Below are 21,919 nucleotides of genomic sequence, written 5' to 3'. Positions count from 1 at the left end.
AACTCATGAAATCTGAAAAATTCACTTTAGCTGATGATTTCATTAAGTTTGCAAGAGGTTCATTGGAAATATGAACAAATACTTCTTGTTGATCATAAAAAAGAAGACGATAATTGTGATTTATAGTTGCTATTCGTTCTCCATTTCATTAAACTCAAGATCATTTTCAAAAGAAATAGCAACCATTTGCTTATCTTCCTTATCATCCATCTTGAGAGAAAGAATTGTACATTCTTGTAAATCTTCAAATACAATAGCTACATTATTCATAATAGAAATATTCTTTTGACTATCAATTTTTTTTAATTTGTTACTTCAAAAGGTACAAATTCTTGAATGACATCTTTGTTTTCGAAGGAATCTAGGGCAACCTTTTCTTCTTCACTGTTTCCCTTAAACTCTAATCCATAACTATCATGAATTGGCTCATTGTTTTGATAAGGTTGCTCATGCACATTTTTTTGTAAAGAAAACATTATTAATTGATCTTGTAACCTATCAAGATCCTCTTTACAAAATGAATCTGAAAAAAGAATGTACCGTAGAAAAAACTGACTGATTGTCTATGCTTTCTGATTTTGTGATTTCTAAAGATGTAAATCCCTGAATAGTTTCTTTATTCTCATAAGAATCTAAACCAATAATTTATTCTTCTAAGACATCATCATATTGCTGACGAAAATAATCTTTATAAGTACTATCTTGATAAAGAAGTTTTTTAAGAATCTTCTCCAAACTGTTTAACCTACATTCTTCGCTAGACAAAGCAGACAAAACTACCTTATCCTTTTCTTTAAGATCCTCAAGAAAGACAGGGCTTGCCATAAACTCTGTTTTCTCTTTCCATGTATCAAAAAGATATCCTAAAAACTTGTAATAGATCTTATAGATTTAGCAAGTAAACATTCAACCCAAGTTCTACATTTTCCTTGTAATGAATCATAAAACATTCTCATGTGTACATATTCAAAATCTACTTCATGAAGATCAGTAAAGTCCTCAAAATTTGAGATATGTTTTTCAGTCAATCTTAAATTATCTCCATCAAATTTAGGACCTTTCCTCTTTATAAAATCTTCATATGTGGGTAGAGGATTAGGAAAACCAAGAATATCTGTAAAATCCAAACATGCATACCTTGAAACAATAGTAACAACATCTGAGTTCTTCACAAAACAAGTGGAGTCACTGACGAATTCTTTGAGCTATGAATCCTTCTGACAATGGAGGCACCATGAACACTTTTGAAATCTGGAGTATTTGACAATGTGTTGAGAAACCAGTTCTAGTAGTATTATGGTTTGATCTTGATAATTACTTGTGAGTTATGTTGGCTTCTATTACTTCTTTATTATATTATCGTTCATCAAGAAATTACCAGATTATATGTGTATGAAGATCACAAGAACAAGAGACACAAGATGTATGCACTCAGTCAGGGAAAAACTCCTATCTAGGGGAAAACCCAGTCAAACTTCTTCCTTCAGTAGTTAAGATGAGATAGTCCAAGACTCTTCGACCTAGACACAGAATTCCTCCAATCACCAAGTCATCCCTTCCTTCCAACAACTTCAATATCTTCGACCCTGCAACATAAGAACTTCAATATATCCAGCAATAGAACTTCTACATCCCCAGCAGCAGATCTTCGACCCAACAAATTGAGAACTTCAACCTCCCCAGTAGCAGATCTTCGACCCAACAAATCCAAAACTTCGACTTCCCCAGCAGCAAATCTTCGACCCCAACAACAACCTAGTTACTTCGTACGAAAGAGAGAGAGAGAGAGAGAGAGCCCAAAACTTAGACTTGTTCCACTTCTGTAATTCTTCCTTCTTCTCCTTGAACTTCACACTTTTCTGCACTTCCTTCCTGTGTATCGAACTTGTTGAGTTGGTGAAAAAATAGATCAAATTGCACTTTTATATATAGTCCCTTATGTGGGTTGAATTGTCCTATTGTAGGCTGACTTCATCAGGTAAGGGTCGACTTGGTATGGAGGTGACAAATTACATATTTGATTCAATAATAATTCTTTTTACATGATTCAAAAGCCCAAGAAGGGTCTCATTAAATGGCCAATGACTCTAATGACTTAATATAAAACCTTAAAATCCTCAACGGGGACTTTGACCTATAATATGATGACCCAAGCATGAAACCCATGCTTTAATAAGTCATTGTAATAATAATAATTTTTTCTTTTTCATTCTTTGGTAAATACATTTCATAATTACTCAAATATAAATATGAAGACCGAACCTAGTTACATTGTTCAACACTCCCTCTTAACTAGGGAGGTATTCATAATTTACACACATATATGCAAGTACAAGGAAGATCTCAAAACACAAGAATTACGAAGAGTTTAGGCACACACGGTACCATAGACTAGATTCCTGACCAGGGCAATCTATTTGGGTGGGACTTGTTGAGAAATCTAAGGCATTAAGATTAGGTGATTTCTCTTCTATTGATAACTGCTTGTGAATGATTTTACTTCTTAGATTAAGATCTTATTTTTCTTATATTAGTATAGTTTTATTCTTCATCAAACAGTTACCAATGCTTAAACCATAAAGAGACAAGAGACATAGAATATTGGCTATCAACTAGGGCCAAAACCTCTCCCACTTGAGAGGAAAACCCAAAGAAATTCTTATTCTTATAAAGACTTCAATTGACGAATACCAAGACCAAAACCCTTAACCTATTTGCCTCTCCAAGACCAAGACACAAAGTTTTGATGAGATCCTTCTTGAGTCAATCTTATTGCACTTTCCTCCTTCGATCAACGTAAGTCAAACTGTCTGCATTTCTGAAATTTCGGTCTCTTCCATAGATCTACAACTCTCGGCATATCTGTACCCTTGCAATTCACACGTGTGATTTGTTTGGAGATATATACCTTCTTTGCTTGACGAGGAGACTCAATCTTGTAAATTCAGCTAGCATGTACGTTGATACAAAGAACTTCTTCTTGGCTTCTTCATTGACTGAGGAAACCCTAGTGCAGAACCCTTAATACATGTCACACCTGCGAGGAAAAAGTAAACAAAACAATACCAATATAACTCATATTTTCCTCTTTCTTCTTACGCTAGATGAGAGGCTTCTATCTCTCTTTCTTGCACCTCCTGATGTATTTCAGAGACATAACTGAATTTTGTACCAAGGATGAAACTCGAGTTGCTTATAAATAGTAGTTTTCCCATGTAAATTAGCCGACATGACTTGGAGACTAGGTCGGCCTAACTTTTGGAGATCATTTTATTTTCATCTTGAGCCAACTTGAGGAAGATACGTTTGCTTGGCCTTGGAGGGCTTTCATATACTTTTAATGACTCATACAAAAATGTAACATGCCCAAGAAGGGTCCTTCATACATTACATTGACTTTCTTTGACTTTATGACTAGATGACAAAACCTAAAGGTTCATAATGGGAACCTTAACTAAAATAAAAATCCTTGATGATGAAACCCATGATTCAAGTACCACAAAAATAATTTTTATTTTCTTCTTTTCATCAATTGCGTAAAATCACAATTACATATGTCATTATGAAGACCAAACCTAGTTTCACTTTTCAACACTCCCTCTTAACTAGGGAGGTGTTCATAATGGTACTTGGTCATTCTCAATCTGAAGAATTTCTCATAAGAAGAGTCAGATTGGTAACCCATCTGTTTAGCATCATATCAACTAGCATTGTCACATAGCAAGACCTTGACTAACAACTATATCTCTCCACAAGATATGAGAACAATGCTGGCGAGACCAATGATGTATAGACACCCTCATCATTGTCTCTCTCGAAACATACCCCACCCGAGTTCTTAGGGTGTGTTCCACCAGGACTATTCTTATCTTGGATTCCTAGTCCTCAAAGAATATTGGTCCTCTACGACTACTCTTATCTTGGATGCCTTAACCCATCCTAAAAGAGTATCAGATGTCAGATGTTTACCCAATCCTTTGTTTTTTCTTCCCTAGTGAAGACAAAAATGATGTGTCTATCTCTCCCTCTTAATTAGGGAGGAAATATCTATTCCAATAAAGGAATGTACTCATTCCTACGAAAGGAGTGTACTAAGCTCCCTCTTGGCTCAGGGATTTTTCTTTGAAGTTTCTACCAAGTAAGAAACTTGTTTCCAGGCTCCCTCTTAATTAGGGGTGTTGGAGAGGTAAATCCCCTCTGCGGACAGAGGCGATCCCACTAGTCTAATACAGAACTAGCCACAAACAGTCCGCGCTGCCGCGCAAGCTCCTACTTATATGTTAAAAGTGAGTTGAAGGGACCAACCTGTAGTCCACGCTATGGTTGAAGCAGTTGAGTTTGTATCCCCGCTCCCTCGTTCTGACGAGCCACAGTCCTCACGATCCTTGTAAGTGAGTCCCTGCACAGACAAACGAAGAAACAGATACAAGCATACAATTCACTGATAATAACAAGTATACTTCAGTCAGAAAGGAAATAAATCACGTCACTATGATAAATAACGAGATTGGAACTATAACAGCAGTCGCTCATTTATTAATGATAGAAAGGAAAAATTACAACCAAGTTCCGACGCTGTGAACTTTCCCTTTGACTGGGCGAGCAGTTATATGTCCTGCAGCAGCATTCTCCCTCTCTCAGAATCTTGGCAGCATAACCCCTCTAGCATGACTCTGACAACTCAATATCTACAACACTCTTACTCCAGAGGTTTCACAAACTCCATCACAAACTCTAAAAACTCCCATAAACTTCATTCCAAACTAGCTTGTCTTAATGGACAATGACAAGGTTTTATAGTTGAGGGTGATAGAAAGGTTCGATGTATAAGGACACACTTCCGTGAATGGGAAAAATCCATGAAAAGCTTCAAAAGCCATAAAGATGGATAAAGCTCGACAAAAGACTGACTTTTTATCCTCAGAAAAGCTCCATGTAATGAAGGAAACAACAGTCGGACGTGCATTAAGGCAAAAAGCATGACTAAATTTGGTTGGCGCGACTGTTGGTCTAAGACAGGGCGCCAGTGGTCGCGCCCTCTTTTGAGGCTTTTCACCATTGGCGCGGGTGTAATACTGTGAACTGGCGCCAATGGAAAAAGATCACTTTCCAGGGGTAATCAGCGGAAGATGTCTTCAGGGAACTTGGAATACATGCTCAGGGGAACATAATGCAAGTGTTTTTAGACTTTGTCACTCCTTATAACTCCCGGGATGGGTCCTCTAAGGTATGACAAGAGGAGTAACAGGGATGGTGACAAATTACTGTGTAACAGATGCCCCCCAAAGCATGAGGCCCGAGCGAGAGAGACGGGTGAAAAGCTTTGCAAGAACATATATAGTCGCTGCCGAGAACCTGTATTTCAAACATATGATGTACGTGGCATGGTCGCAGCCATCCATAAGAGAGTACATGAAAAAATAGATCCATAGCATGGACGCAGCCATCTGATGAGGATCAATGAACTGACTCAGGTATGGTCGCAGCCATCCAGTGAATGAGTCAAGTACCAAGAATCACGCCTGGATTACAACAGACACAATCCAGGGTCTTACGCTCCATCTCGACCCGAACAAGAGTACAAGTCCAAGCATGTGAATATATGAGTTGAAGTCGAACATGCATGGACATCGTCTGATTACCAGTCAATAATGGAAACCGTTAACAGACGCGAGAGGTACCACCAATAATGACAATGGCCCTCAAGGTACTATAGGTACAATCTACGGCGTGTGAATTAATGAGCTGAAGTCGAACACCCGTAGAATCATTCGATTGGAGGCCAATGATGAAGACCTCACGTCGAACACGAAGAACCTGCCATTGAGGCATGCAGGCTCCAAGGCACCGGAAGAGAGTCTCTAGGTCAACTTCCTGGATAATGAGCTGAAGTCGACAGGGAGTGACCTTGATCGAAGGTGGGCCATAATGTTTCCCACATCATCGACACGAGACAGAGACAGAAAGTTGTGAATCAAGATGGTGTGAGCTATCGGAGGGAGGTTGTTTATTTACTGAGGTCAACTTCTCTTGAACATATCGGCGGCACATCAACGGAATTGGCAGTATTTAACATCAATGTATCAAAGGTCATAATGACGGGGCAATGAGTGAATGAGAGGTCAAATAGGGTACCCAAATCCATGGAAGCAAGTGAACGATATGAGATGAGATATCCCCACCCTGGACACGAAAGCAAAAAGTGCCATGTTCAAGAGCGACATACTGCCGTTACGGTAATAATTACGGTTCCAAAAATTTTATTTTCCCCCACCATTTCTGGCGAGTACCCCAGTTATTTTTGACAAGCTTGATGGGGATAGCATATGCTTGTGTTGTGACAAAATCCGATGTCATTAAGTTTTAACGAGTCTGACAAAGGAAGAACTCGGCGTCTTTTCACGTTTAGAGAGTTTGAAAAGACTGCAAAAAGGAAACTCCAGGGGTGTCCTTTTTCATAAAGTTGTGTCTCTCGGGCCCGAAAAAGTATAAAATAATACCCGAAAGAACCGCCCGATTATTACAATCGAGGAGTACTTTTCGTAAATAGTGATTTTGACCCGAAAAAGTAAAAAAGCGGCCAAGACCACGTCGCTTCATGACCACTAACGAGTTCGAAACGACAAAACCCGGTAATCTTTTTAAGTTTTAACGGTCGGCAAAAAGAACTTAAAACGACCGCCCCTTATTAACATTTAACGAGTCAAGAGGGAAAACTCGGCAATCTTTTTCTCTTTAAAGGGTCGGAAAAGAGCTGAAAGAAGACCTTCCATTTTTATTTCCTCTAACGAGTCAAAAAGGAAAAATACTCGGCAATCTTTTCATATTTTACGAGTCAGAAAAGAGCGTAAAGGTGACTCGTCCTGAAGGAACGAGTGGTATAAGGGACAGCAACTGGTTCCGGTAATGGTGGAACTTTACTTGAAACACGAAATGGTCAAGAGGCTGGCTAATAAACCACTCATCGCTGCGGTTCCTCAGGAAAGGGTAAACAACCAAGTGAGGGCATATGATCGGCCAAAGAGATGGTGGCGATGGAATGAAACAACCAAGGCTCATCTAGCAGAATTTAGCAGACAAAAGGCAATCACGGGATGTAAACTAGTTATAGGTTCATTTTTACACAAGCTTGAACCATGGAGAACTTTGCTTGGAGGTAGTTTCATTTTTACACAAGCTTGAAACAGAGAAAAACTGTGCTTGATGCCCCCTAAGCGTAACCGCTAGAGTGCGCACCCCCCTGCTTCATTTCAACCAGATGGATGAAACGAAGGTTCATGAACGAGATCATTTGAAAGACCCAACCTAAACTATAAGAAAATTATGCAAAACTAACTAACCTAAAAAGTCAACTTAACATTTGAGATCTAGTCAAACTCTCGATTCAAGTAGAGGAGGATTTGTTTCATTTTTTAACGAGCTTGACACAGGAAAAGAACTATGCTCGGAGACGATTTCATGTTTACACAAGCTTGAAATGAAAAACTATGCTTGGATTCGGTTTCATGTTTACGCAAGCTTGAAACGAAAAACCATGCTTGAAAAAAAAAATTTGTCGCATGCCCCCAGCATTATACCAATCGAATCGAGGTAGATGCCCCCCAAGCTTCATGGCATTCACGGAGTGGATGGAATGAAGGTTGACTTGGAAAGACTCAATTGGAGAATGCCCCCCGGGCTTCAGTCACGCACCCGGGTGAGCTGCCGTCATTAGAATGACGGGGTGGGTGCTGGGGCATTTCCTGTGGAAATAAGACCATTTAGGAATGGCAAATGGCTATATGTGAAGTGTGAACCGGGGAATGAAAGTTGGTCTACGACTTTGATCGTTCTGCCTTCATGCGGAAAACACATCACTCTAAAGAGTGAGGACACAATAGCACGTATGCGATAAATATAGTCTCGTCCAAGGAGCAAATTGTAATCTAATGGACCTTGGACGACCATGAGACCCATTTGGGTAGTCTTCCCTTCTAACGTGATAGGTACATTGGGAAGAATTCCTAAAGGTCGAGTGATTTCTTGATGGAAACCTACAAGGCTTCTCATCTCAGGCAGAAGCAGTGGGGAGCCAAGTGTTTCCCAGGCTGTTGAAGAAAGGATACTAACAGGAGATCCTTCATCAATAATTGTACCAGCCATAACCATGCGATAGACTTGAACTATAATTCGAAATGGTATGGAGGCCGGTAACCGAGGATTGACTAGTTGATCCCAATTAAAGGAAATAGCTAGGTTGCTCGGAGGTGGGACTGGATAAACAACCGGATATGCCTCTAACGGGCTTTCTTCCTGTTGTGAAGAAATGAGAGGGATACTCACTTGATCATTAACGTCTATGTCAATGAACAGAATTGGAGTGGTGAGTTCTTCATTTTTGGCAGTGATAACGTCATCCGAGGAGGTAACATCTGAATGCGAAACCGGGTCACTTGTAAGCCGGACCGTTTGACTGTTGTCTGGTTTGGATTCAGATGTTGGATCATCTAGGGTTGGAAGTTCTGAATACAAAACCGGGCCACTTGTAAGCTGGACCACTCGACTTTCGTCTGGTTTGGATTCAGGTTGTAGAGCACCTAAAGATGGAACTTCTGTAGGCAAAAGAAAGACCAGGTCACTTGTAAGCTGGAACCGGGGACTTTCATTTGGTTTTGACTCAGGTGGTTCATCATCTGAAGACATAACCGAGTCACTTGTGAGCTGGACATCTTGAAAGACCGGGTCACTTGTGAGCTGGACCTTTGGACTTTCGTTCGGTTTGTATTCAGATGGTTCACCTTGGATGATGAACTTTTGGGAAACAAAGTGGGGTGTGGATGATGAAGGTAAATCAACACTCGTCCCGACCAGGGACTGGCCGGGGGCAGTAGGAGTATAAGCAGGTTCAGGAAGAGGGAGCTGCACCAACGAAGAATCATGTTTGACGACTTGGTTAGCAGAGATATGCTCTGTAGTTGTAAAAAGGCGCTTATATGCAGCGGGTAGTTGGGGTAAGGAATCTGACTGACTTGCCAAAAGACGGGAAGCTTCAGGCATAAGTGGACAAAGGCGAAGGAGATGGTTACCTCCACAAAGTCGACAGGGGAAACGAACGTTCCCTCGTCGGTTACCAACTAGTAAGGTATCGTCGACTTTCGACCGCAAGGGGCGAGTTGGGTCATGAGACCATATGTCTAATACCCTGGAAATACCAGGACAATCAGAAAGAAAATGATCCCCTTTGCATAGTCGACAAGGAGACCGAAGCTTCCGTGAAGAAGCAGAAGGTGGTTCCACTTCGGATAACTTCGGGGTAGATACGACTTTTCCCTTGGGAGACTTCTTCTTTTTGGCCTTCTTCGGCTTCTTCTTAGCCACCTGGTTACTGACATCGACATTGTCACCAGGCGAAGTGGAAGATGAAGACGCAGCCGTAGGCGAAGAAGGGGAAGGATCCATTTTAGAATGAACATGATGTTGTTCGGGCGGAGGAGGCGGTGGCGGAACAGGAGTCACCACACTTGAGACCATCGTATTTGGAAACAACCATACGGGAAAACCGATGGTGAATCCAGGCAAAGACAAAGTTGCCATGTACTGAACCCCAATATTTCCGACAGTAGGAATGGGACCAGCCGGGGGCCCACCTGGGCCGGCAGGCCTAGAGAAGGAAGCCATTGAGAAAGAGTCCTACTCAAGCTAAGCAAATCTTAACCGGGATGTGTAATCGTGGTCAAATAAATTTTAAGACACTGACTTCAACTTGTCCTTTTCACTTTTTAAGAGTCGAGAAAAGGGCGAAAAGATGACTCTAGTCTCCTTCGAATATTTAATGAGCACGAAGTGACAAGAAGCTCACAGGCACCTTTTCGTTTAGGGAGTCCGAAAAGGATCAAAAGTGACTGCTCTGGAATTCTAGGCAGAGGGTGTGCCAAACTCTTCGCAAAACCACAGAATACTTTTTAGGGTACGGGTGGTCGATCTTCGTGAATGCTGTGTTCACTGCATTGCGAATTGTAGGGCGGCTGACACGGCTTCCTATGGATAAAGGCTTTATTCCTATAGGGGTCTCCCTATATACTCGACGGTACGTGGGAGCACAGTCTGTATTGGCAGCTACCGTTTCACCGTGGAGGAATCACCCAACCACTCGACGATAAACTACCAGGTTTAACGACGCCGGAACACGTCTCTAACCTAGACCTCTAGAGTGTGTACGTTATGTTCCAATGTGTTGTTATGTTCATTGAGTTCATTTTAAAGTTGATCTTCAATTATGTCTCTGTTTCTGGTCTTACCGTATGTGGTCTCTCCAAAGTTCCTAAATGCAATCTATATGCTGTAATTATACCGTTTTGTTCGATGAATCCTACGTACAGAAGAGTAAAGATCTTTCTCCAACAAAATGACAAACAAGCACCACAGATCCTAATGCATCTACTAACGGGAAATAAAAGTTTTTTCTTTTTCCTTTTTCAAAAGCGATAAACAATAAGAAAAGCGAACTAATAATGCAAACTAATAATACAAAAAGCTCTTTCGTTTTTGATTTTTTTTTCAAAGTGGCATGATGCATGTAAACAAACTTTTTAGGAGATATCCACAAACACAAACACAACTTGGTCAATGGACACAGAACCGATTCAGAAACAAGAAGACCAACTGTCAAGCAAAGGAACACGAAGACGTTCAATCAAGTCAAGTAAGATAGAAGTAACTCACTCGAAAATATAGGATATCAAATTCCAACAACTACCAGATGTGCGCGGGAAACAAATGACCAACTGACTCGATGCAAAGCCACACTAAGGTCCAGCACACTCCCAGAAGCAGGAAAAGATATGAAAAGCAGAGTTTGAAGGGCTGTCAAGTACTAACAGGCAAAATTCACAGGATTGGCGCGACTGTGAGCCTGCAACTCGCGCTAAGAGGTAATTGGCGCTGGTGTATGTGGAGCAACATGCGCCAACTGGCGCGACTGTGAGAAGAAAAACCGCGCCAGGCGAGTTGACTGAAACAGGAAGTAAATAGGACAGCCTAGGGTCTGACTGATAATAACCAGAAGATTCACACAGCAAGTAGAAATCTCAGAATCGACCCAGAAAGTTTATGACAAGCGAGAAAGACTGACATGCAAGACATAGAACGACTGACATGCAAGACACGGAATGGCTTCCCCTGTGGAGTCGCCAATTTGTTGGTGAGGTAAATCCCCTCTGCGGACAGAGGCGATCCCACTAGTCTAATACAGAACTAGCCACAAACAGTCCGCGTTGCCGCACAAGCTCCTACTTATATGTTAAAAGTGAGTTGAAGGGACCAACCTGTAGTCCACACTATGGTTGAAGCAGTTGAGTTTGTATCCCCGCTCCCTCGTTCTGACGAGCCACAGTCCTCACGATCCTTGTAAGTGAGTCCCTGCACAGACAAACGAAGAAACAGATACAAGCATACAATTCACTGATAATAACAAGTATACTTCAGTCGGAAAGGAAATAAATCACGTTACTATGATAAATAACGAGATTGGAACTATAACAGCAGTCGCTCATTTATTAATGATAGAAAGGAAAAATTACAACCAAGTTCCGACGCTGTGAACTTTCCCTTTGACTGGGCGAGCAGTTATATGTCCTGCAGCAGCATTCTCCCTCTCTCAGAATCTCGGCAGCATAACCCCTCTAGCATGACTCTGACAACTCAATATCTACAGCACTCTTACTCCAGAGGTCTCACAAACTCCATCACAAACTCTAAAAACTCCCATAAACTTCATTCCAAACTAGCTTGTCTTAATGGACAATGACAAGCTTTTATAGTTGAGGGTGATAGAAAGGTTCGATGTATAAGGACACACTTCCGTGAATGGGAAAAATCCATGAAAAGCTTCAAAAGCCATAAAGATGGATAAAGCTCGACAAAAGACTGACTTTTTATCCTCAGAAAAGCTCCATGTAATGAAGGAAACAACAGTCGGGCGTGCATTAAGGCAAAAAACATGACTAAATTTGGTTGGCGCGACTGTTGGTCTAAGACAGGGCGCCAGTGGTCGCGCCCTCTTTTGAGGCTTTTCACCATTGGCGCGGGTGTAATACTGTGAACTGGCGCCAATGGAAAAAGATCACTTTCCAGGGGTAATCAACGGAAGATGTCTTCAGGGAACTTGGAATACATGCTCAGGGGAACATAATGCAAGTGTTTTTAGACTTTGTCACTCGTTATAACTCCCGGGATGGGTCCTCCAAGGTATGACAAGAGGAGTAACAGGGATGGTGACAAATTACTATGTAACAAGGGGCCTACAATAGCTCCTCAGGAGGAGATGATGGGACAACCAACTGCTTGAAGAACTCATCTTCATGATGTCATTAACTTATTTTCATTATTTAGGAATCTTCATGTTTGGGACTTCTTCATAGGGCACAAACCATCCATCACTTTCATCCATGAGTCAGTCATGTCATCATCGGAAAGTGATCCATCAATCCATATCTGGTCTTCCTTCATGCCATGTTGCCTACTTCGATGCCATGTTTCCTAGAGGATCTTTCATCCTACTACATGGGCATCAATGGTGGAAGATATCATAGATCTTCCCTCGGCAGCCCTGCATAAACCCATCCAGATATTATTCAAAAAATAAGAAATGAACACTTAAATCAAAATTACCTTTGTGATGGTATTTCATCATGACATCTTCTAGTTTGCATCATCATTCTGCATGCATATCAACACATCTCCCAAAGATACATATATTGTCAAGGATCTCTTTCTTTTTCAGACTCCATCAGAGTCTTCATATCTTTCATGGAGATATTCTAGTCAAATCTTTTGGTCTTTGAATGTTGTTTGCCTTTTTCATGGTTTCATATCTCATGATCTCTTCCTTCCTTTCTTCACACATGTCATTTCCAGGAATTTCCAATCAAAATTCCTTCAATTGTTGTCAACCACATCATATTACATACGAGGACATATTATGTTGACTTCATCTAGTGAATGTGTGACCCATGCATTCCTGCATCCCTTCGAAGGAGGAGATCATTTTTCTTTTGATCATGCTCTCAAGATAGAGCATTGATCCATGTTACCTGCAACCACATGACATGACTTTACAATATCGAATACAAGCATACATACCTCATTTTTCTTTATGTCATCCAAACTTCCTTCAATAGCTTCCTTGATTGAAAAGAGCTTCAATCCATTGATCTACTTCATATTTTATGTCATCATACCATCATCCCATGAATTCCACAAGTTAGGAATTCTTGATGAAACACTTGCTTCCCCTCTTGATCGGTGAACCTTTCGATGAAGATTCCATCAAAGAACCTTGAGAATCTAGAGTATCCCCATCCAAAAAATGTTTCCTTTTGACTGATGTATGATGAGCTTTGTCTTGGATGACTTTTTCATTTCCATAAGTGCCACTTATGTTTTCAATGAGGTTTTCAAGAGCTATATCTTTCCATGGGTGACTGTCATAGATTCTAACCATCTTTCATGCTTCTCTATGATGAAGTCACAAGCTCTTTCTTTCAATGCGTCTATGATGCCTTGATGTGTCCCATTATTTTTCTTAGTGAATCATGATAGCCATATCTTACAACAAAAGACTTAGGAACTTGAAAAGAACTTATGACATGAGGAAGAATATCTTAGTCACAATAGAGATATCTTACTTCCTTTTCCTTGGACTTCTTCTTTTCAGCTTCCTCTATTTCTTTGGTGACATGGGCTTCTTCTCTTCTTCTTTTATTATTGTCCTTATTGATCTTTGGATAATCTCTTTTATAGTGTCCATATTCTTGACACCCATAGCATTGAATCTTATCCATGTCCCTTTTATTTTTCCGAGACCCCAACTTTCCAAATTTTCCCTTTCTTCTTGTCATTGTAGCATAAGCTTGATTTTTCTCACGTACTCCCACATCAGATTTGGCCTTTAGTCTAGATTCTTCAATCTTGCACAGTGACCATAGGTCCTGCAATGGAGTAGCTTCTTTCTTCCCATAAATACTTGAAGTAAAGTTACCCCACTCCTCTGGTAGTGAATTTAGTACAACTATGGTCATTTCTCTATCAGACATGACTTCTCCCAGATCTTGTAGTTAATATTGGATCTTAGATATCCTCATAAAGTATGAGGCTATTCCATCTTCCCTTGACATATTTAGCTTGTAGATTTCGTGCCTTAATGAGATGAATTCTCCAGCAGCGCTTACGGAATACAACTCTACCAGTTTGTCATAGATTTCTTTGAAGTTTCGAGTTTTGATACATATGGGATGAGGGGATCCTTGATGGGTTCTATAAGAATACTTTGAGCCCTAACTTCACCATTCATATGCTTTTCAAGAGCTTGAGCATATTCCTTTCCTAGTTTTGTGATAGACCCTTTGACATGTTCCATCACCTCATTTTCAATGATATTTGGATCTGTCGTTTTCTTCCATGCAAGATAGCTTGAAGCCCCAACCAATTTGTTGCTTTCCTTGCAAAAAGACATTTTGACAGATTCAGATGTGGACATAAATATACTTACTTGATAGGATGCTCCTTCTCCTTGTTGCTTCCTTGATGTTGTTGATGATATAGAGAATAGAAAACTTCTTCTTGATGAAGATAATTTTCCTCAAGAATGATCCTTGATCCCATAGAGAGGGAGACCCTTTGGATCCTTTTGTTGGTGGAGTTTTTGTGATGAATATCAATGATGAATTCTTGGTGATGTATTCAATGGTAAGGACTTTGCTTCAACGAGAGACACATCACCTTAGAATCTTGATGACAACGCCTTTTGATCTAGCTTCCTTTGGGTGAATAGTTTTCAAAGCACTTTAACTTTAAACTATTTCAGAGTGGATCCCAGGAATGCTTCTTTGATTGATGAAGATATGATCTTGATCTTTAAGTGCTTGTATTGAATGAATAAACTTCAAGCTTACCTTGATTCATAGATCTCTTCAACTTGAGTAGATGTAGGGTTTTTGCCTTCTTTTCTTGATGATGATCTCAATACTTCGTTTGGTGTAGTTTTCTTCTTCGATCTAGGCATTTTGACACTTCTTCGTATATCTTGACATCAAGATGATATTTTATTTGATGCCTTCCTTAAGATTTGATCCTTGAGTTTCCTTGATAAGATGCCCTCCCTTGACTTAGTCACCTTCGCTCTAATACCATGTTGAAAAATTTAGGGCATTAAGATTATGTGATTTCTCTTCTATTGATAAGTGCTTGTGAATGCTTTTTACTTCTTAGACTAGGATCTTATTTTTCTTATATTAGTATAGTGTTATGTTTCATCAAACAGTTACCAATGCTTAAACAATAAAGAGACAAGAGACACATAATATAGGCTATCAGCGAGGGCCAAAACCTCTCCCACTTCAGAGGAAAATCTGAACAAATTCTTCTTCTTATAAATACTACAATTGACAAATACCAAGACCAAGACCCTTGACCTATTTGCCTCCCTAATACCAAGACACAAAGCTTTGATGAGATCCTTCTCGAATCAAGCTTATTTCACTTTACTCCTTCTTCAGTCAACGTAAGTCAAACTGTATACACTTTTGAAATTTCGGTCTCTTCCACAAATCTGCAACTCTTGGCCTATCTATACCCTTGTAATTCACATGTGTGCGTTGTTTGGATATATCTTCCTTCTTCACTTGACTAGGAGACTCAATCTTGTGAACTCGACTAGCATGTACGTTGGTATAGAGATCTTCTTGGCTTCTTCGTTGACTGAGGAAACCCTACTACAGAACCCTTAATACATGTAACATGTGCGAGGAAAAGGTAACCAAAATAGTGCCAAAATAGCTCAGATTCTCTTCTTTCTTCTTACGTTGGATGAGAGGCTACTATCTCTCTTTCTCACACCTCCTGATGTATTTCATAGACATAACCGAATTTTGTACCAAGGATGAAAGTCGAGTTGCCTATAAATAGTAGTCTGCCCATGTAAATTAGACGACATGACTTGGATACTAGGCCAACATGCCTTTTAGAGATCATCTTATTTTCATCTTGAGCCGAATTGAGGAAGATACGTTTGCTTGGTCTTGGAGGGATTTCTTATATTTTTAATGACTCATACAAAAATGTAACATGCCCAAGAAGGGTCCTTCATACATGACATTGACTTTCTTTGACTTTTATGAGTAGATGAAAAAACCTAAAGGTTCAAATTGGGAACCTTAACTAAAATAAAATTCCTTGATCATGAAACCCATGAGTCAAGTACTACAAAAATAATTTTATTTTCTTCTTTTCATCAATTACATAAAATCACAATTACATATGTCATTATGAATACCATACCTAGTTACAGTTTTCAACAAGACTAAGATGGACTAAATCTTTCAGCCTCTCTAAGTACCATTAGGCTTACTTTTTAACCATCTACCCAGGGAACTAGGTGTGTAATGCAAGTTCAGAGCTCTATAACCAACGCCACCCTCCCTACTTTGGAAACTAGACATCAATAGATAGGTCAACGAGATGTCCTCCTAGGCATTTTTTATTACACAAGATGCCTCCTCAAATCTCTTCCAAACATTTATCATCAACGAGATTAGTGATATCAACAAAACCAAGCATATTTCTAAGATATTCAAACTTCTTATTAGGAAGGGACTTTGTTAATACATCAACTACCTATTCGTTGGTCAGGACATATTGTAGCTTCACGATCCCATCCTGTACCAAACTTCTAATGTAGTGGTACTTATTATTGATATGCTTTGTCCTTGCATGAAACACGAGATCTTTGGACATCTTAATGATGCTTTGATTATCACAATTTATCACAGTAGGACTCAGAGGCTTCTCAAACAAATCTGACAGATTTTCCTCAACCATACAACCTCCTTTCCTAGTTCACATGCAATCGCATACTTAACTTCAACACTACTCAAAGCAACATAATCTTGCTTTCTATGCATCCATGAGATAATCGCAGATCCCAAGCTAAAACATTCACCAATAGTGCTTCTTCTATCAGTCTCACTGCTACCCCAATCAAAATCTATAAAACTTGTCAACTTGAATTCCTTATTGTCATAATTTAGATAGTGATGTATAGTGTCGCGTATATATCTTAATATATGTTTGTTAGCTATCCAATGATCATGACGAGGCTCCAACTGAAATTGACTAAGAATGTTCACAAAAAAACATATATCCGATCTAGTATTTACCAGATACATCAGAGAAGCCACCAACTTATGGTAGATGTTAGGAACTACGAGACTTGAGTCAGAGCTTCTCAACTTCTTGAGATTGGTGATCATGGGAGTAGTCATATACTTGATTATATACTTTCCTTGCCCCAAATATATCTCCCCAGGTTTCTTCCATACTTCCAAACCTAGGTAATAATGCATTAGTCCCAGATCCTTCATCTCAAACTTGACAGCCAACATCTTCTTGCATTCTTGTATCCTTCGCTCTACACCTATAATAAATAGATCATCCACATATAATAGAATAATGACTGGCTCATTATCCACAACTTTGATATAGAGATTTGGATCAACGATACTTTTGACGAACCTGATTCGTAGAAGGTATGCATTCATTCTTGCTACTATGCCCTAGGAGCTTGCTTCAAACCATATAGGGCCTTCTTGAGTCTACAAACATGAGAGTCTTTTCCATTTATTTCAAAGCCTTCAGTTTGTTCAATGCATGCTTCTTCATCGATGGTTCCATTCAGGAATGTTGTTTTTACATCCATTTGATGGACATTCCATCCCATTGTAGCATCCAATGAAACCAAGGATCTTATAGTAGTATATCTTGTAGTAGGTGCAAAGGTTTCTTCATAATATATGCCTTCCTTTTGAGAGAAACCCCTTGCAACGAATCTAGCTTTGTACTTGTATATGCTTCCATCAACAACATGCTTGATCTTGTAGATCCATTTAGAAGTGACAACCGATTCGTCACTTGGTCTAGGAACTATTGCCCAAACCCCATTCTTCATGATGGATTGATATTCTTCATGCGATTCCTTTTTCCATACTTCTTGACGACAACTTCTTCAAATGTAGTTGGTTCAGCTTCTATTAGTTTTGACATGTATGTAACATATCCAAAATATCTTTTTAGTCTTTTGCTTTCTCTAAAAGTTCCTTTCGCAACTCCATGTCCTTCAGAATCTTCAAGAGTAGCTTTTAACCAATTTGGCCTTTTCCTTGTGTTAGGTATGATCACAGGTTGAATAGGCTCAATTGGTCCTTCTTCTTGATTTGTAGTAATATTGTCTTGGTGCTCTTCTTCTTTGAATAGTGGTATGTATTTGTCATTGGAATCAATAGGAACATCTTTGGGTCTTTTGTAAGCATGATTTTCATCAAATATAATGTCTCTACTTACTTCAATATGTCTTCCTTCATTGATCTAGATTCTATATGCCTTTGAAGAAAGACTGTAGCCAACGAAGATCCCTTTAATGCTTGTAGAATCTATCTTCCTTCATTTTTCCTTTGGAACGTGGCTATAGGCGGGACATCCAAAGATTCGGAGATGGTCCACACATGGCTTCCTTCCTGTGAATGCTTCTTTGGGTGTCATATTATCGAGGATTCTGTGAGGGCTTCTATTTTTTTATATATACTGTGGTAATTTCTACTTCTCCCCATAGAAATTTTGGTATATCTTGATCAAAACTCATTGTTCGTATACATTCTTCAAGTGTTCTATTTTTCCTTTCTACAACTCCATTTTGTTTGGAATTGTAGGGAACAATAAGCTCCTTCTTAATTCCTGCTTCTTTATAATATGCAATTATTTATTTTGAAGTGTATTCCCCAACATTATTGGATCTCAAAGTCTTTATTCTTCTTTCAGTTAAGGTCTCTACTTAAGATCTAAATTCCTTGAAATTTTCAAATACTTTGTCCTTTGATTTGAGTAGATAGAGCCATGTCTTTCTAGAGTGATCATCAATGAAGGTTATAATAAATACGACCTCCAAGTGATTTTTCAGAGTTAGACCCACACACCTCTGAATGAATGAGGTCCAATATTTCTTTAGACCTTGTTTCACTGCATGTAAATGGATTCCTTGCATTCTTTCGTAAGGAACATCCCTTGCATATTCCTTCACGATCTTCTTCGATATTGGGAATGTTATTTACCAATTGATTGAGAGAGGGAATGGCCTTATAATGTAAATTTCTATATCTTCTATGCCGTAATTAAATGGGATTGATTTCTACGTGAACTAGGGCTTGAGGAGATGGTGTTAATACTCTATATAGACTTCCTTCATGTACTCCAATAACCCTAGCTTTATCAATGCTTGAATCTTTTTCCCAAGCCAGAACTTTTCCATCTACAAAAAAAATTCTATCACCTTTATCTTCTATGCAAGAAAGTGAAAGTAAATTCTTTTTCAAACCTAAAACATAGAGTATATTGTTGAGATGTATCTTTGCTCCATTGTCTAGCTTCAAAGAAGTTGATCCCAGGCCTTTAACAACATGTTGATTTGGGGTAGCATCGGATGTTCTCTAGCCATGAAACTTGGTGGAGAGGCTAAGCACATGAGATCTCCAATACCCAGAAATGGTTTGGGCAGATTCTAAACAGTTTGGGAGATATTAAAATAATTAGTATTTTTAATGGAGTCCCTAAGTCTAAACTTAGGGAAAATAAAATATTAATTTGTATTAATATAAAACTGTGTTAGAGGGGTCCAAAAGTCATGGATCAAGCCATATTTAATCTTAGTCATTGATTAGGGACTTAATCTCGGCCGTTGAATTGTCAATGAGAAAAGTATAAAAGGAGGCTTGAGGGTCACTTGGAGAACACACCAAGTTGATCAAGATTTCGATTTTCAGGGGCAGGGTTTGTTGAGGAAGTCGAAAGAGTGATCAAAGTTGCAGCTGAGGGGCAGTGAATATAGAAGTAGAGAGGCAGAGATAGTACCAGGTGGATCAAGGCAGAAGCTGGGAGAGAGGGACGCCAAGCCAGCCAAAGGTTCGTGCAGAGCCATCCAGGGCTCACGCAGAGGCAGCTAGGAGTTGCACAGTGCCTCAGAGATCTGGCATGGGTGACGCAGATGATCAAGGGCTAACATAGGGCCTCCAGAGGCTGACGCAGGGCAAGGCAGGGTGACGTTGGGTAGACACTGGGCCAGAAAGGGCTGATGCAATCCCTAGAGGCTGACACTAGGGTTTTCACGGGGCAGATTGGAGATGGGAGTTGTCAGAGTGTTTATCCGGAGTTTCAGTCGGAATATTTGCTTCTAAGTAGAGAGGTACTACTGCCGAGATTATTCTTTGTTGGGTAAGCTAGTGTTGGCACCCAAATTGTATTCATAAACTACATAATAATAAAACCCTCAGATAGTTGCACCGGTTTTCCTGCATTAGGTTTTTCTGAGGACATTGGTCCAAAAACAACGGTGTCACTTGTGTGCTTGTTTTGTTCCCGCGGTTGATGATTTGTAATGTGTTGAGCATGTAATTGTATTTATTTTCATTATTTACATGATAAATAACTTGTTAATTAATCAGAACAAGTAGGCAGAAATAAATCAGAAAAGTACATGAAGGGTTTCTAACAGTTAGACTTAGAAATTTCAATATGGTAGCAGAGGGTGGTTGTAGATCACAGGAGAACTGAGGACATCAGCCAAGCAGAGAAGCAGCAACAGAAAACAGTTGTCCCGAGTGACAGAAGTTGTTCCTAGCAGAGAAGCAGCAAGGAAGGGTTGGCGTAGTGCTTGTGTCATCAAGTTTGAGTCGGGAAGAGGATCAACACAGCCCGGTCATATTTCTCAGTCAGGAAGGATTGACGCCCGTGGCCAAGAGGTACGGATTTTGCTGGTGCTGGGATTGCACAAAGCCTAGAAGCTCTAACCTTCAGTTTTTTGGGGCTTACGAGGTTGTGGGTAAGTTGCCAAGTCAAGTTGGTGGGGTACTGTAGTCAGAATAATACCTAATAGGGCAATACCAAGGAGGAGGGAGTTGCTACTAAGGATTACTAGCCAAGAAATTTGGATCAGTTGTGCAATTGCATTAAGGATCGGAGTGGGGGCATCTCGACATTGGCAGAGGGGTTTCCAGGAGGGAAATCAAGGCTCAGAGGGAGTCACACCGAGAACTTCTAAAAGGGAAGTAGAGGAGCAGCGAGATGGCAGTGAATGGGGTAAGAGACCACGATAGACTAGATGGAGCCTCAAACTTTGTAGTTTGGAAGGCCAAAATATTATATGTTCTAGACAGGAATTGTCTCAAGCACTTTGCCTTGAGGACAATAGCGGTCCCAGTTGACCCAGTTGATAATGATAAGTATGAGGATGTAATGGCGAGGGCTAAGAGCATAATCCTTGACGGGGTCAAGGACCATGTGGTACCACACATTGCCGAGAAGAATACGACAAATGAGATGTGGGAGGCCCTAAATAAGTTGTATCATCATACTTCCATGCAGAGGAAGATGCTACTAGAAAATCAGTTGCAGTCATACCAGATGTAGAAGGGAGAATAGATCAACACCTTCCTCGATTGATTGAAGAAGATCCAGGATCAGCTGACTTCTATAGGGGCCACGCCGGATCAAGAATTGATGGTGAGAACAGCCCTGAACGTAGTCTCAGAAGACTGGGAGGTGTTTTTCTAAAGCATACTGCGCAGGGCGACCCTTCCAGATTGGGAGGAAATGTGGGTGGCTCTTCACCAATAAGAGATCAAAAGGCTAAGCAAGGTGGGAAGCAGTGGCAAGGGGATCAGAATCAAGAAGGACGAAGAGGAGGATGCTTCACTAACATCTGAGGCAAAGCAAGAGAAACAGAAGAAGAAGGACCTCTCTAAGGTCAAATGCTTCAACTGTGGGGAACTGGGTCACTATGTGAGCCAATGTCCGAGGAAGAAGAGCAAATAAGAGGCTTCTGAGACCAAGGTTGCGCCAA

The sequence above is a fragment of the Pinus tabuliformis genome, chromosome 2_1 (assembly GCF_031772625.1).
Source record: "Pinus tabuliformis cultivar Carrire ecotype Pingquan chromosome 2_1, CPIR1, whole genome shotgun sequence".
Taxonomy (NCBI): domain Eukaryota; kingdom Viridiplantae; phylum Streptophyta; class Pinopsida; order Pinales; family Pinaceae; genus Pinus; species Pinus tabuliformis.
This window is presented reverse-complemented; position numbering follows the sequence as displayed.